The sequence below is a fragment of the Hyperolius riggenbachi genome, chromosome 4 (assembly GCF_040937935.1).
Source record: "Hyperolius riggenbachi isolate aHypRig1 chromosome 4, aHypRig1.pri, whole genome shotgun sequence".
NCBI classification, from domain to species: domain Eukaryota; kingdom Metazoa; phylum Chordata; class Amphibia; order Anura; family Hyperoliidae; genus Hyperolius; species Hyperolius riggenbachi.
Genome location: NC_090649.1, coordinates 228,515,402 through 228,531,574, shown reverse-complemented (window position 1 = coordinate 228,531,574; position 16,173 = coordinate 228,515,402). Strand labels below are relative to the sequence as shown.

Sequence of the window (16,173 nt, the reverse complement as noted above, 5' to 3'; positions counted from 1 at the left end):
GTGGCTTTGTTGTTAGGTAACCATTTGAGTGAGTTGATAGACGGCTCCCGTAAGTAACATAAATTGACGGCGGGGGTCCTCCATGTCCTCCATGGTAAAAGGGTGGCCCGTGATAATGTCAGGCCTGTTGGGATATTGGCTCACAAATCAGCTCCAATGCCCCAATCTAACTCCACACGCTTCACCCTATGTGGCGCGTCCCTGCTTGAAGAGGAGGTGAAGAGACAACACCTACCCAACTTCGGTTACACCCAGGCCTTTAGTGTGCAAATTATTGGAGCTGAATGCAGGGTGAGCAAATAAACTTCCAGGCCAAACAAGGATACAAAGTAAGCAAAGTCCAGCAACTGTCCAGGGTCATACACGGGTGATCAGAAATTCGCAGTACAGGTGGGCTAGGCAAAGAGAGGTCAAAAGCATATCTGAGGTCAGTTCAGGAGGTAGGCAAGAATAGTAACAAGTGGAAAGGCTGCTGCACTCACGTTTAACACATATGGGAGCTGGGAAATAGAAGCCAAACTTCAAGAATCCAGAAAAAGCTATAGCTATCATAGCCGTTGCTCCGATACGCGTGAGCTTTTGTATGCTACTTTGATGATAGATTACTAATAAAGTTTTTTTGACAATATCCCACCATCTGGTGCAGTGGGATTTTCCCTGGATTCTTACGGCAAGAATGGTCCAGTAACAAGCAGAGGTCAAGATCCAGGTAATCCAATAATCAATAACAGCACAGTACAAAGCACCCAGCATCTAGCAACCAATGCTATCATGGGCAATGAGTGACTGACAGAGCAAGTTTTAAATACAGGCATACACCAATTAGTGGCCAGCCACTCACACAGCAACCAATCAGAATCAGAATGCCTGCCTATGGATCAGCTGATAGAGGTTCAGCTGAATATTACCCAGCCCTGCCTACGTGTCAGCTGACTAACATGTCAGCTGAAACTTCATCCTACATCCTGCGTCTCCTAAAAGCATAGGAGACTCGTCTAATTGGCCGCGTCTGTCTCCCTACACATAAGCGCAGAGTCCTGTTACCAGGGATGCGAGGGTTGCCATGCAAGCAAGCGAGAAGTGGTAACCCGGAAGTACCAGGACGCGGCTCACTGACGGCAGAGACAGCCGCATCGCTGGAACCTGGAAGGTAGGTTCCTGACACTAATTTACATTTGTAGCAGTAAGTGGTGATGCACTGTGATGCACTGTGAATGGGACAAAATACTTATCGTGCCAAAAGCTCCTTGGGATGGCACTTTGCATATTCATTACGTGATTTTATGACCATTGTTACAAAGCTATGGGTTCCAGGTGATGTCTGCAGTGATCACTGGCAATCAGCTGGCAACCCTGCATTTTACACATGGATTTTGTTGGGTAAATATTCCTAGCTTTCTTTCCAAATGTAATAAATGTATAATGAATGTTACAGAATACCCAGACAGCCCATGATGACCCAGAACCACTAGCAAAGTATAAGGGGCTGAAAGAGACTAAAACCCCTCCTACTAAAAAGCAATGCTGAATATAATTTTGCCTTCGTAAAACAGAAGGTATTTGTGATAATTCCGTTTTAAGTGAGCAACTGTGGTATCCCATGATGCATCACTCCAAAATATGCAAATCATCTTTATGTTTCAAATGTTAAAAGTTATTTTATTCCAAATAAAAGAACAACTTAGCTGTTCCCCACAACACACTCACACCTTAAACAACTACCCAGGATTGGGTGACCAGAAAGTTGAGGTCAGGGAAAGTGGGGTGCCCCTGACCAATATAACTTTCATATTCTTAACATGGAGAGTTGTAATGATCTGCAGGCGATTTCCAGTCAGCGCACACCATGTGCACTGAAGCAGAAGGAAATCCCCACAGTCACAGAAGCAAAGTACCCAGTATATATTTGTAGAGGAGAATTCCAAACAGCAGATGGAGCTGTGGAGTACAGAGGAATAAGTCCTCTGTACAGCCACAGATGCCAGGTTGAAATTGCACGATTAAGCAAGACTGAGCAACAAAGTAGCAACTCAGAAGAAAGCAAGAACAGAGACAGACTATGTGAATGTCTACCAATCTAGTCGCCACCCAGCGACGGTAGACATATCACATCAGAACAGACCAGAGTAAGAAAGCTAATCGCAAGAGAGGCAAGACTGAGCAAAGGCAGAGCATGAACTGAGTAAGGAAGACACATCAAATAACTACAATCTGAACGCCAAGGAAAATAACAAATAAACTGGCTAAACGCGGTCACAACACGTTATGTGCAACAGTGACAAGCGCGTTAATTGTACGGTCACCGCACGCTAAGCGCAACAGTGACAAAACGTACCAACACTGACTAACAAATGAACATGGAGAACAAAGACAAAGAAATAGCTGGAACGCTTGCTAATCGGTTGTCTCACACCAGACAACAGCAAGCGTTTGTTCCAGACAAGCCAGACTGAAGGAGTAACCAGTAGCAACCGCAGATAAGGTTATACTCCAAGATACAGATGAGAGAGGAACGCTTGCTAATCGGTTGCCTCACACCAAACAACAGCAAGCGTTCATTCCAGACAAGACGGACTGAAGGAGTAACCAGTAGCAACCGCAGCTACGGTTATACTCCAAGATTCAGACAAGGGAGATCCACCGCCTCTAACGCTAGGGTGAATGCGATCTAGGAACAGGACAGAATGATTCACTATCAGCCACCGCTGGCGACAGTACAATTGCACAGACAAGACAGAATAGGCAGTACAAATTATACACAAACCTGACTGCACTAATAGGAGTGCAAGATGCACTCCCCAAGAATTAACTACACTAGAATATAGCAACAAAGAAGCTGAGGCTCTAAAGTTAGTCTCCCTAAACAGTAACTATGATGAGCGAGGAATTCTGGGAGGAAGTGACATTTATACTGGAAACCTTCAAAGGAAGCAGACAAGCAGATTGCAAGATAAGTAGATGCAAATCAGTCAGTCTTGCAAACTGACAGAAAGGCCTCTTTTCCCTGGACTGAACTATGCAAACTGCATAGGAAACAACGCTGTCCAGGGAATCAAGGCCAGCAGAGCGGATTCTGACAAGAGTATCTTAAAAGGGGGGTGCAAAGATTTCCTCTACACCTACCCCACACCACAGTATTCCCCTGTGCCAATGTCGAGGTACAGGGAGTTTATTCATACCTGGTGCCCTGTAGGAGGTGGGGCTATTTTAACGTGGATTTATTGTGGTATCTGGTAACTCCCTTAATAAGTAGGCAAACAATTAGCCACTTCTCCCTCATAAATAGTTAAAATGGGTCATTTCTGACTCCTTACTTATTTCCACAAGTTAAGAACCGAAGATCACAGATGCAGAACAGAAACGAAACATTGGAAAATAGACACAAGTTACAACATATGATTTTCTTAAAATGCTTTACAAACATGAACAGTATGTGTGTTTTATTTCATTATAATATGTGAGCATCTGGAGAATAGACCTTGCAACCACAAGGGCCCCAGAGCTGGGGGGGGGTCCAACTAATTAACCCCATCCCCTAATACAGAACTCCATCTTCCAGATTAGATGTTTTTGTAGCATTATTTGTTATAGGGGTGTAGTATTGTGTGTGGTATTTGTGGTGATGATGATATTTATTGTTGTCTGTGATAACACATTTTCATCTTAGAGATTTTATTATTTTCATTAAGTATCTATTAAAAATGCAGTGGTCAGTTACTGTGATTAAACAATAAAAGTTTATGGCCTAATGAAACTTTGGCTTTGCACATACTCTATGGAAAGCACATTTATGCGGTCACTACACAATTATAAAGAAAAAAAATCTTAAATATTTCTGTTTCGAGTTTGTGTCCTTTTCTCTCTAAAAGGTTTTTCAAGTTTCTTGCTGTTCCTATTATAGTGCATTCTTATATTTGTTTCATTTTTCCTTTCATCTTTTTTAAAGTGATTAATATTTCAACTCTGTTTTCCCATTTCATCTGATCTCTACAATAAATGACTGCATCATTTACAAGGTCAAATAAAATATATTTTGTGCATTCCACATATTCTTTGTTTTAAACACAATATAAATGCATCTCTAAGTGCTCCTGTATATAAAACTATTCATAGCAAAAAACATAATTTTAAATACTTCTTACATTTGAATAATGTTGGTAGTTTTCACCAATTTTCAATTTGTACGGTAAAAGCTGTGCAGGTAATTTTCATGTGCATTTAAAGAACTCTGGGAAGTTTTATTGGTTTAGACAGTAAAAAAAGCAACAATTTATAACTATGAAAAATTATTTTGTCCTATGAGAGTTTTTAATATTCATAAATCCAACTTTCTAGTCTGTTCTCGTACCAGGTCTATGGAGATCAGACTGATGTACTGAAATGTTTGACTGACAGCTCAAGAGATAATTGAACGGATATAGAGAGGGTGCAATAGAATTGTTGGGTTCTCACTTGCAAATCTTGCTTATCATTGTTGTCACAGCTGGAAGGAACATGCTGGATAAGGCTGTTTCAAAAATGTTCCAACTCATAAAACAGTAAAGCAAGCAGGAGATATAGTTAAAAAAAATTGCAATAACTGAAATACATTAAAGGACATTTTTAATTTTTCTATTCTATGGTGATCTACCTTACTTGCAACAAATGTGACACTATCTGCATGTTAAAATGAGAGACATGCTAGCCACACACTGTGTGCCTCTCTTTATTATGGTGTTGTCATAGTTTTTTTTTGTTTTCTGTTCTTTCTTACAGCATATGTTAAAAAATACATAAAGGCTAATGTGGAAATATAAACTCACCGATAACGACCTTTTCACTTTTATCCAACTCAAACATTTGCTAGTACCCCACACTCTAACTCCTAAAACTATCTCTCGGAAAATATGGGATTTCCTTTCCATTCCCAAATCTAATCCTAAAGGAGGTATATCCTTCTGGTACAATCTCATTATTACTAAGACCTCTCCTCCCTTTTTGAAATGTATTAAAGTATGGGAACAAGATTTACAAACACACTGTGATGATTTGCTCAGCTGCCTGTGCAGGCAGCCAGCCTTTTGACCATTGTGTAGGTTTGCATGCTGCAGGACTCTGGAAAGAAGAGCTTCTGTCAGTTTTGCAGCTTGTGCTTGCAGAGGAATTTGCATACGTTGTCATGCAAATTGCCTGGCCACATTCATTGGAGGCGTGTACTATAAGTACTATGTCTTTCCCACAATGCTTCGCTGTTCATAAGGATTACGTCCTATGTAACACTCCTGGTGGGGTGTCAGCCTTGCTCTCTGTTTGAACATCAGCTTAGAGTAATTCCTGAATCTGCGCTAGGCAGATTTCCCTAGTGCAGCTAGGATTGTATTATCTGTATTGCCTGTTCTGTCTTGTCTTGCCTGTTGCCATTGTCCTGTCCCTATGGTGGTCGAAAGGAAATGGTTCTGATCTCTGTTCTTGGAGTATAGCTGGTGCAGCGGTTGCTACCAGCTATCTCTTCTGTTCTGTCTCCTGGGATCGCGCTAGCTACTTTTCGCTAGCGCTGGGGATCCTTCTGTTCTGTCTCCTGGGATCGCGCTAGCTACTTTTCGCTAGCGCTGGGGATCCTTCTGTTCTGTCTTCTGGGATCGCGCTGGCCACTTTTCGCTAGCGCTGGGGATCCTTCTGTTCTGCTACTCTGTACCTGGATCGTGCTAGCCACTTTTCGCTATTGCTGGGGATCCTATCTCTCGCTTGTCCCTGTTTTCGTGTGTCTGTCTTGTCCGCTACGCTTGCTGGAGGCTCGGTGAAGTAACCGTTAAGCAAGCGCTCGCGTCCTCTGTTTCATGTTTGTCTGTTAATGGTTAGTTAGGCGTGCTTGTCTCTATTGTGCTTATCACGTGGAGATCGCGCATAACCGCGTGCACTGTTGCGAATGAGTGCGGTGTTCGCGGTTAGCTAGCGTTTGTTATTTTCTGTATCTCCTTATTGTATTATTTGCTGTGCCTTTGCTACCCTTGTATTCTATTCTGATCTGCCTTGTGTCACATCTGGCGATCGCACCTCTCGCGATCGCGTTCCTATTTCATATCTGCTGTTGTGTGTGCGCGGTCGCGGGGTGGCGACTGGATTGGCGCACACACATACAACCTGTCCCTTTGCTCAATCTCATTCGCAATCGCCTCTCTTGCGATTGCGTTCTGCGCTTCGTACAATTCCTGTCTGGCACTTGTGGAGGTACAGAGGATTGGTTCCTCTGCACTCCCCAGCGCCATCTGCCGACAGGAATTTCCCTCTACAGGTGCGTAGCACCTTTTGCTGGGTGCCTGCAAATATACGCTTGTGGAGGATTTCCGCCGTGTCAGCGCACGCGTTGTGCGCTGATCACGGAGAAAGTTCCACAGTCGTTACAGTATGAACAGCCCAACCCAAAACCCCAGTGTAGACGGAATTTCTGATTTGTACGATTTTGTCGAGTTTGGGTCCTGTGTCTTTAAGAGCTTTGAAAGGCTAAATTCAGAGACCAAGGCGGAATTTCTTTCTGAATGTGTGAGGTTTTGTCCTAATCCCACCTTTCAGATTTCTGATCCGTCCACGTCGGCTCTTCTGTTTGCCTATGTGCTCTTAAAAGACGATTTGTTCACCTGGGCATATAATCTGTTAAAAATCAATTCTTGGAATGGTAATCTGTATCAGTTGCTTGCAGTGATATTCTCTCACTGGTTTAAACTGCCTGGCTTACCACCTGCTCTGATTGAGTGTGCAGCTGCTGATAAGTCAGCTGATCTTTCCCTTCCATGCAAAACTTTTCAGTATGACAATTAGTTCAATGTGTCTGTTGCCACTTCAGGTTTTAAACAGCCGACATGTAAAGTGGCGAAAAAGAGAAAAACTAAAAAACGCAAGCATTGGAATAAAACACTTCCTATTGATGTTTGTAATGATGTTGTTCCGTCTCCGGCTTTTTTGCCCCAATCCAAGGCTTATGTGGATCCTGCTATAGGTAGGATCGCACACTACATTAAAGCAGTTAAAAAATCTGTTCTTGTTCCTGAACTCCAACCCTATGGAGATTATCTGGATACTGGCCTGTTTGAACCCCCATTTGCTTCCTGGGATGTTGGGGCCTTGCTGGAGGAATTCGATTTTGATTGGAAAGCCTTTTGCGATTTTTACATTGCAAAAAGCGAAGATGTCTTGAATGCTTGTCTTGACTCGATGTACCTTCTGATTGATTCCGATGAATGTGACAAGGATGATGTGGATCTGCTGATCTATGTATGGCAAACGATTTTGGATGAGTTGCACACACACCAACCAATTGATTCCAATAAAGAGACATCGTTGTCGGATGATTGTTCCTGCCTTTCTGGGGTAAAGCATGTGAGTCTTGACTTTGTGCAATCTGAAATGAATGAGTGTGCCGCTGTGGTTGATTCCTGTGCGAATCCTGAAGGATTCGCTCCTGACAGTGTGCAGTTTGAATCTGTGCGATCTGATGCATGTTTCTCGGATGCTCCTGCAGATTGTGATCGGCATGAGTCTGCCGGTTTCCTCAAGGATGTGTGGGATCCTTTGTCATTTAGAAACAGATCTTTGAGATCTTCCGTCTGTGACCCTGCTATGGGGAAAAGTTCTCGACTATGCAGCGTCAAAAGTAAATTTAATATGCCTAATAAAGTTTGTCCTGTTGATGTCACTATTTCTTCTGCCGATGAATCTCTGTCTCACCCTGTTCACACCTGTAAGGGCCCGTTGCCTGGGGACAGTTGCTCCAGCGTTTCGGTCCTAGATGCCTTGCAGTCTGCTCCGCAGATCGCGGAGGTTTGCGCTATAGAAGCGTCAGTTTCACAACCTAAAGTGAATTTTGATTCGCAGGTTTTGCGTTCTGATTCCTCGGATTCGACATTGTTAGCCGAATCTAAGAGTGAGACAGCGCTTCGGTTTTGCGAATCTGATGCTGAACCCTCTTTGCCTTATTCAGAGACGCTTTCTCTGAACCTGCCCTGTACCATGAATAACAATATGATGTCCAATCACACTGACATTTGTGAGTCCCTTTCTTGCTCTGAGGGAAGTTTTTACTCTCCACCCTGTACTCTGGATGAGTCAACATTGCCTTGTACAATATCTCCTGCCCTGCCCCTAGAGGCTCGTCTAGGTATTGCTGCTATTTTTACTTGTTTTTCTGCAGTTTTGGAGTTACAAGCTAGTTTGACTGCCACACAGAATTCTGGGTACAGTGAGAATGAAGTTAGGGAGTCAGTGTGTGTTCCAGTAAATATACCTGTACATTCCCCTCATGATGATGAGATCCAGTCTCAGGTTATGGTGGAACCATTCCTGGGACATCTTCCCTGTCCACAAAATAAAGTTCCAGTTTTGCCCTGTAACATGGATAGTTCAGAATCCTTCCTAGAAAACTTGAAAAATGATGTTCCTGAGGTCTTGTTTGATGTTCTGGAGGTCTCCGAGTTCCTCCCAAAGGGTGCAGAACTTGTAGGAGATGTCTCCTGTCCCCCAAGTCCTTCTGAGGTGTTGCCCTCTTCCGTAGGCATTGCTGCCTTGCTGGCTACCTTTTCAGCTCTGGTGGAGTTTCAGTCATGTGTAGTCAATGATGATATTGCAGTCACAGAAATTTCCAAATTTGAATCCGAGTCTTCTTTTGAAAGTCCAGTGCTTGAGACCATTGCTCGTGATGATTCTCTGCCCAGTCCTGGTTTTGGTTTCCTCGTGCCAGATTCTGAGGTTGGCAGTTCCCCGACATGTCCTGAGGTTTCTCCTGTGCTGGTGTACCCCAGTGTGCTCTGTGACCCAGAAAGCCCAAGTGTGCTTCGGTTACCAGCGTACTCAGATGCTTCCTCGGTGGAGACATGCTCTGATTTAGCCTGCCTGCTTGCATGCCCAGAAGTGGTCCCTGAAAGTCTTGATCTTGATGGGTGTCCTCGTAATTCTGAATCCGGAATTGTCACTGGTTCCATGGGGGTTCTTGGTAATTCTCCATGTGAGCCTGGTGATTGTTCTGCCCTCTTGGGATCTCTGTGGAGCTTCAAAAGGTTCTTGGAGATTCCGGGAGAAATTTTGCTTGGTCCCCTGGATAAGATCAACGGTGGCTTTTGTGTTGTAAGGGACACTTCGAACAGGTATTGTGGCAGGTTTGGTATTTTCGGACGCTCCTTGGAAGGTGGTGGGTATTGTCTGGAGGGTGTCGATGGCTTCTTCTCTGGCAGTCACAGTCCTGATGGGTGTTATACTGAGACTGGTAGTACTGATTGGCATGTTTCGGTGGCTTCTGTTTCCGATGAGGTCGGTTTCAGGTGGACTGACTCTGGAATTGGACCTTGTCGGGCTACCCCAACCTTCATGAGTCTTCAGTTTGAGTCTGTTGCTAATAGCAGTTTTGAGGGTCGTCTGGAATTCGACCCTGGAGGGGGGGTACTGTGATGATTTGCTCAGCTGCCTGTGCAGGCAGCCAGCCTTTTGACCATTGTGTAGGTTTGCATGCTGCAGGACTCTGGAAAGAAGAGCTTCTGTCAGTTTTGCAGCTTGTGCTTGCAGAGGAATTTGCATACGTTGTCATGTAAATTGCCTGGCCACATTCATTGTAGGCGTGTACTATAAGTACTATGTCTTTCCCACAATGCTTCGCTGTTCATAAGGATTACGTCCTATGTAACACTCCTGGTGGGGTGTCAGCCTTGCTCTCTGTTTGAACATCAGCTTAGAGTAATTCCTGAATCTGCGCTAGGCAGATTTCCCTAGTGCAGCTAGGATTGTATTATCTGTATTGCCTGTTCTGTCTTGTCTTGCCTGTTGCCATTGTCCTGTCCCTACGGTGGTCGAAAGGAAATGGTTCTGATCTCTGTTCTTGGAGTATAGCTGGTGCAGCGGTTGCTACCAGCTATCTCTTCTGTTCTGTCTCCTGGGATCGCGCTAGCTACTTTTCGCTAGCGCTGGGGATCCTTCTGTTCTGTCTCCTGGGATCGCGCTAGCTACTTTTCGCTAGCGCTGGGGATCCTTCTGTTCTGTCTCCTGGGATCGCGCTAGCTACTTTTCGCTAGCGATGGGGATCCTTCTGTTCTGTCTTCTGGGATCGCGCTGACCACTTTTCGCTAGCGCTGGGGATCCTTCTGTTCTGCTACTCTGTACCTGGATCGCGCTAGCCACTTTTTGCTAGTGCTGGGGATCCTATCTCTCGCTTGTCCCTGTTTTCGTGTGTCTGTCTTGTCCGCTACGCTTGCTGGAGGTTCTGTGAAGTAACCGTTAAGCAAGCGCTCGCGTCCTCTGTTTCATGTTTGTCTGTTAATGGTTAGTTAGGCGTGCTTGTCTCTATTGTGCTTATCACGTGGAGATCGCGCATAACCGCGTGCACTGTTGCGAACGAGTGCGGTGTTCGCGGTTAGCTAGCGTTTGTTATTTTCCGTATCTCCTTATTGTATTATTTGCTGTGCCTTTGCTACCCTCGTATTCTATTCTGATCTGCCTTGTATCACGTCTGGCAATCGCACCTCTCGCGATCGCGTTCCTATTTCATATCTGCTGTTGTGTGTGCGCGGTCGCGGGGTGGCGACTGGATTGGCGCACACACATACAACCTGTCCCTTTGCTCAATCTCATTCGCAATCGCCTCTCTTGCGATTGCGTTCTGCGCTTCGTACAATTCCTGTCTGGCACTTGTGGAGGTACAGCGGATTGGTTCCTCTGCACTCCCCAGAGCCATCTGCCGACAGGAATTTCCCTCTACGGGTGCGTAGCACCTTTTGCTGGGTGCCTGCAAATATACGCTTGTGGAGGATTTCCGCCGTGTCAGTGCACACGTTGTGCGCTGATCACGGAGAAAGTTCCACAGTCGTTACACACACATTCTCCCCTCTGACCTCAAAAGGGATTTATTTTATCTAAACAAAAATCTCCAGATGTGTAAACCACATAGAGACATATAAAAAGATCCTATATAAATGGTACCTCACTCCCCGAATTCTAGCTAAAATATCCCAACAAGAGGTTGCTCTCATACAGGCACTCTCTTACTCATCCTATGGGAAAGCCCCAAACTAACTCCATACTGGACCTATATTTTCAAAATTATCTCGGTAATGACAAAGAAACAAATTTCCCCAAACCCCACTGCTTTTCCTTATAAATCTAGACCAGTCCCCGCCCCCTTCTGAATCTGAGAATGGGGATCACCCACATAATTTGTGCAGCTAGACATTTACTTGTATCAAACTGGAGCCAGCCTAATATTCCCACCATTTTGCAAATAATAACTAATCTTGTTGATTACAATCTTAAAATGGAATACCTAGGGAGGTACAGGAACAATCAAATTCTTTGGCAACATGAATGGTATTTCAAATTGGAAATTATTATTATTCTCTACATGATAAACAATAACTGTCTTCATGAACTTCATGTCCCATCACACTCATAAATGGTTTCTTAAAGAGAAGGTTCAGGGACGTTACAAAAAATAAAAATCCACATCCACTTACCTGGGGCTTCCTCCAGCCCGTGGCAGGCAGGAGGTGCCCTTGGCGCCGCTCCGCAGGCTCCCAGTGATCTCCGGTGGCCGACCCGACCTGGCCAGGCCAGCGGCCAGGTCGGGCCTCTTCTGCGCTCCATTGTGCGTTCCACGCCGGCGCGCTGACATCATCGGACGTCCTCCGGGCTGTACTGCACAGGCTCAGTAGTTCTGAGCCTGCGCAGTACAGCCCAGAGGATGTCCGATGACATCAGCGTGCCAGCGTGAAACGCACAATGAAGTGCAGAAGAGGCCTGGCCAGGTCGGGTCGGCCACCAGAGACCACCGGGAGCCTGCGGAGCCGAGGGCCCCTCCTGCCTGCCACGGGCTGGAGGAAGCCCCAGGTAAGTGGATGGGAATTTTTATTTTTTTTGTAGCATCCCTGAACCTTCCCTTTAAGCAGCGAACAATGTAGAGCTCCACCAACCCCCCCCCATACCCCCACTGACTCTCCCCTCTTCTCAATTTTTCTGACTTAGCAGATCCTACTGGCACACCAAGATCTACCTGACAATAATCAGGATAGTGATTTGGGTACCTGCCTTCGTTTACCAACCTAAACAATACTACAATAGAACTAGGTACTCTATGCTTGTCTCCCAAATAAGGTTTACCTTACTCCACTTTCGGTTTAAGACAGTTATCTCTACACTTGCTCAATATTAGGTGAATGTAGTTTTACTATTAGACTTGTTAACTACTCACTTTTTGTTTCATATATTGATGGTTATATTATATGACTCTTTAGCTCCTTTTTACCTTTGATAACTTGGAATTTATGTGACCCATTATTCTGTGATACTGTTACGATCCGCATCTGCTGGTGACATTATGAGCTGCCTGCATGAACTTCCTCCTCTCCACCAGCAGATGTCTATGCTCTCCTCAGGTTGCTTGCAACATGAACTTCTCTCTGCCCACCAGCTGAGGGCTCACTCCTTCAAGAACTGCGTGTCTCTGCAGACTGTTGCTGGGAGGAGATCTGTCACCTGACCTTCCAGCATCAGTATTTAGCCAAGCCTGAACATTCACAAAGTTGATAGTTTATTGTTGCTGCTTAGCCTGTGTGCTACCCTGTCCTGGTTTCCCGAGATCCGTGTACCTTGTTCCTTGTTGATTGCCTTCCTGTGTTTTGACCTGTGCTTGTTATTGACCATTATTTGCAGAGTAATAATAATTAAATGATTCCCAATCATATTTTAGTTCATCATTTAATGCATCAATTTCCCATCTACCAAATGGAGGATCCCAATTACTCTTAATGGGAGCTGGTAGATTACCCTGAGCACAACTTGAGGATTAAACTGTCAGTGTGGAGGTAACCGGAACATAATTTGATTTAATTGGTTCAGACAGTTTTATTGCTGTGTAGGAATTATTACAATAAATGGAAACTGGCAAGGTTCTGGCTTGAGTCCAGGATGTGGAAGGATCTCTTACAGTGACAAGAGTTTGCATAATTTGCAATAAAGATTGCACCTCAGATTCTGCAAAATTGCCCCATTGCACAAGGGATTTAACATGCCTAATAATTTGCATGAATTCCTCACAGGAATATGCTGACAATGTATTATAACAATCATGTTTGTCTTTATCTGCTAACAAGGTATAATATGTATTACGCTGAATAGTCCAGTCAACCTCCATAGCTGAAACAAATGTATTTCCAGTGTTAATGGAGGTAGCAGGACCATGATTGGATTTAATTGGCTCAGTCTGTTTAATTACTGGCAAAGATCTGGCTTGATTCAAAGAGGTAACAGGACTTTTAATTCTGATAAGAGTTTGCAAAATCTGCAGCAAAGCTTGTGCCTCAGACTTTTCAAACTCTCCCCGATGAACAGAAGATTCAACGTGTCCAATAATCTGCATTCATTCATCACAGGAATATATAGACAAGTCATCAAAACAATAATCCTCTTCATCCTCTGCTAGCAAGGAATAAAAATCACTATGCTGGAAAGTCCATTCAATTCCTATGACTGCAAGCATGGAGGTAGCAGGAATATTTCTTGATCTAATTAGCTTGGTCTGGTTAACTGCCATAGCTGAACAAACGAAATGTCAGTATTTCCCAGTGACAGAGGAATCGTGCATTGCACTTCACAAGCACTTCAAGAGCAATGCATGAGACCTGCAACTGAATGGAAAAGTCACTGCTCGGGAAATAACTGAAATGACAAGGCCAGGAGTAAATGAATAAAGACAGTTTATTAATGATGCAAGGAACATAAATAGTGTAATCCACGGTGTACATTAACCTCTTGCACAACAACCAAAAATAAAACACAACACAAAGTAATATTCCTGCAGGCAAGTGTATCATACAGGCATAAACATGCAATCTGGGATTTATACAATAGACTACCCTGCATAAAGTATAAATGCAGAGCAACCCAGTGTATATACAATTGTGTGCACACAGATCCCAGAACTTGGATAATATATACAATAGATATTTACAAGGCAATTCGCGGTACACAGGGGACAGGTAAACAGGTAGTCATACAGGCCAGACATAAACCAGAACAGATCATACAAGGTAGTCGCTAGGCAAAGAATGATCAATAACAAGCACAGGTCAAAACACAGGAAGGCAATCAACAAGGAACAAGGTACATGGATCTCGGGAAACCAGGACAGGGTAGCACACAGGCTAAGCAGCAACAATGAACTAGCAACTTGGTGAGTGTTCAGGCTTGGCTAAATACTGATGCTGGAAGGTCAGGTGACAGATCTCCTCCCAGCAACAGTCTGCAGAGACACGCAGTTCTTGAAGGAGTGAGCCCTCTACTGGTGGGCAGAGAGAAGTTCATGTTGCAAGCAACCTGAGGAGAGCATAGACATCTGCTGGAGGAAGTTCATGCAGGCAGTTCATAATGTCACCAGCAGATGTGGATCATATCAGATACAATGGCCTCAATTCACTAAGATCATGCTGGAGATAATAAGGCAAGAGAAAACTTACCTCTGCACAGTGAGAGAGTTATCTTATCTCTTCATTCCTTAAAGAGGAACTCCAGCCTAAACAAACATACTGTCATTAAGTTACATTAGTTATGTTAATTAAAATAGATAGGTAATATAATCTCTTACCCACACTGTTTTAAAAGAACAGGCAAATGTTTTATTTCATGATGACAGCCATCTTTTTGGTTGAAAGGAGGTGACAGGGAGCATGAGACACAGTTCCAACTGTCCTGTGTCCTGATGACCTCTCCCAGTTGCTAGGCAGCGTGAATAACAACATAGGAAATCCCATCATGCTCTGCACAGCATCAGGGAAAAAAGCCTGGGCTTTTTTTCTTTGATGGGTGGAGCTTTGCTAAAAATGCAGCTAAAAATAATGCTTTGGTAAGAAAAACTGATGCTGTGAAACTGTTAAAGAAACACCAAGCCTTTTCAGTTCTGCTGAGTAGATTTTTAGTCCGGAGGTTCACTTTAAGTTACCTCCTCTGTAGTTTATTTACCTCCTCTGTAGTTATTTTCACACGCAGTTAATTAACAGCCTGTCTTTAACTCTGGAGTTATTTTAAGGATTGGAGAGCCAACTTAAAGACAGAAGAGTTTACTTTAGGTTTGCCTGAGGTAAAATGTTTCCTGGATAGTGCATGCCTTATCACCATGGTAACAACTCTAGAAACGTTATTAAAGACAGGAGATAAGCTTAGTGAATTGAGGCCATAGAACATACATTCATCCACGTGTTTATTTCTGACCAAAAAAAAAATACATACATGCTGTCAAAAAACTAAGATGAAGAACAATTTTCCCTGACTAAGATGATAAACAATTTTCCCTGACTAGAAAGATACAGCAAACAGGACAACTTTGCAGACTGTACAAGGTAATGCACAGGAGTTTTCCTGTTATTTGCAGTATCTTTCTAGTCAGGGAAAATTGTTTATCTTCTTAGTTTATATGGCTTGGTTATGACAGAATTACTGTGACCAGAATAGGCTTGATCTGTTCATTAGTTGCTCGCTGTAGCACTGGTTTTCAGCAATAGTGGGGGTATATGTCAAAGCAGGTGGTTTTGGTGCAAGGTGCTAAGCTCCGAGTGCTGAAACTAGGCTCCACCATAGCAGTAATGTTATATTGCACAGGGCGCATAAGGGTAAATCAGGGTTCCAGCGATTGACGGACCCCAATTTACTCCTTCCTCCAGGTTGATACGACTTGGAGGGGTAATAGTATTTAACGCCGCTGTGGATTTGAATGGCCGCAGGATGAGCTGTCATTCGGCTCACCCTGCGCACAGCTCACCAGCGGCGTACCAATACGTACGCGTATACATTTGTTCATTCAGTCTAACATCTTATTTCAGAAGTTTTGGTCCAGTGAAAAGTGTATCTTTACACTTTTTTGTATGTTTGCACTTTTTGAGCTGTACTTCACTTTGCATTGTCATGTAGCCCTTTCTGCATCATTAAAGTGAACCTAAAAAAACAAACACAACAACTAATGGGATTAAAGTGAACCTAAGCCCAATAAAAAAATGAGTTTCACTTACCTGGGGCTTTTACCAGCCCCCTGCAGCCATCCAGTGCCCTCGACATCAGTCCCGGATTCTCTGGTCCACCGCCACCAGCTAGTTTAGTTTTTGCCAACTGTATGCGTTACCGCGTTTACAGGACGCTATAGCGGGTGTCAATGCGTACAAAGATACGTGGTGACAC

The 16,173-nt window shown here is 43.9% G+C and overlaps 1 long non-coding RNA gene across 1 annotated transcript in view; it reads right to left on the bottom strand.

The window, feature by feature from the left end:
* Positions 1-14,667, bottom strand: part of LOC137570666 (uncharacterized) — a 155,876-nt gene extending 141,209 nt beyond the window's left edge. The window contains exons 1-2 of the long non-coding RNA XR_011031129.1: positions 14,591-14,667; positions 14,463-14,518 (exon numbers count right to left, since the gene is read on the bottom strand). This is a non-coding gene — a long non-coding RNA (uncharacterized lncRNA). The remainder of the gene's footprint in view (positions 1-14,462; positions 14,519-14,590) is intronic.
* Positions 14,668-16,173: the final 1,506 nt, after the last annotated feature.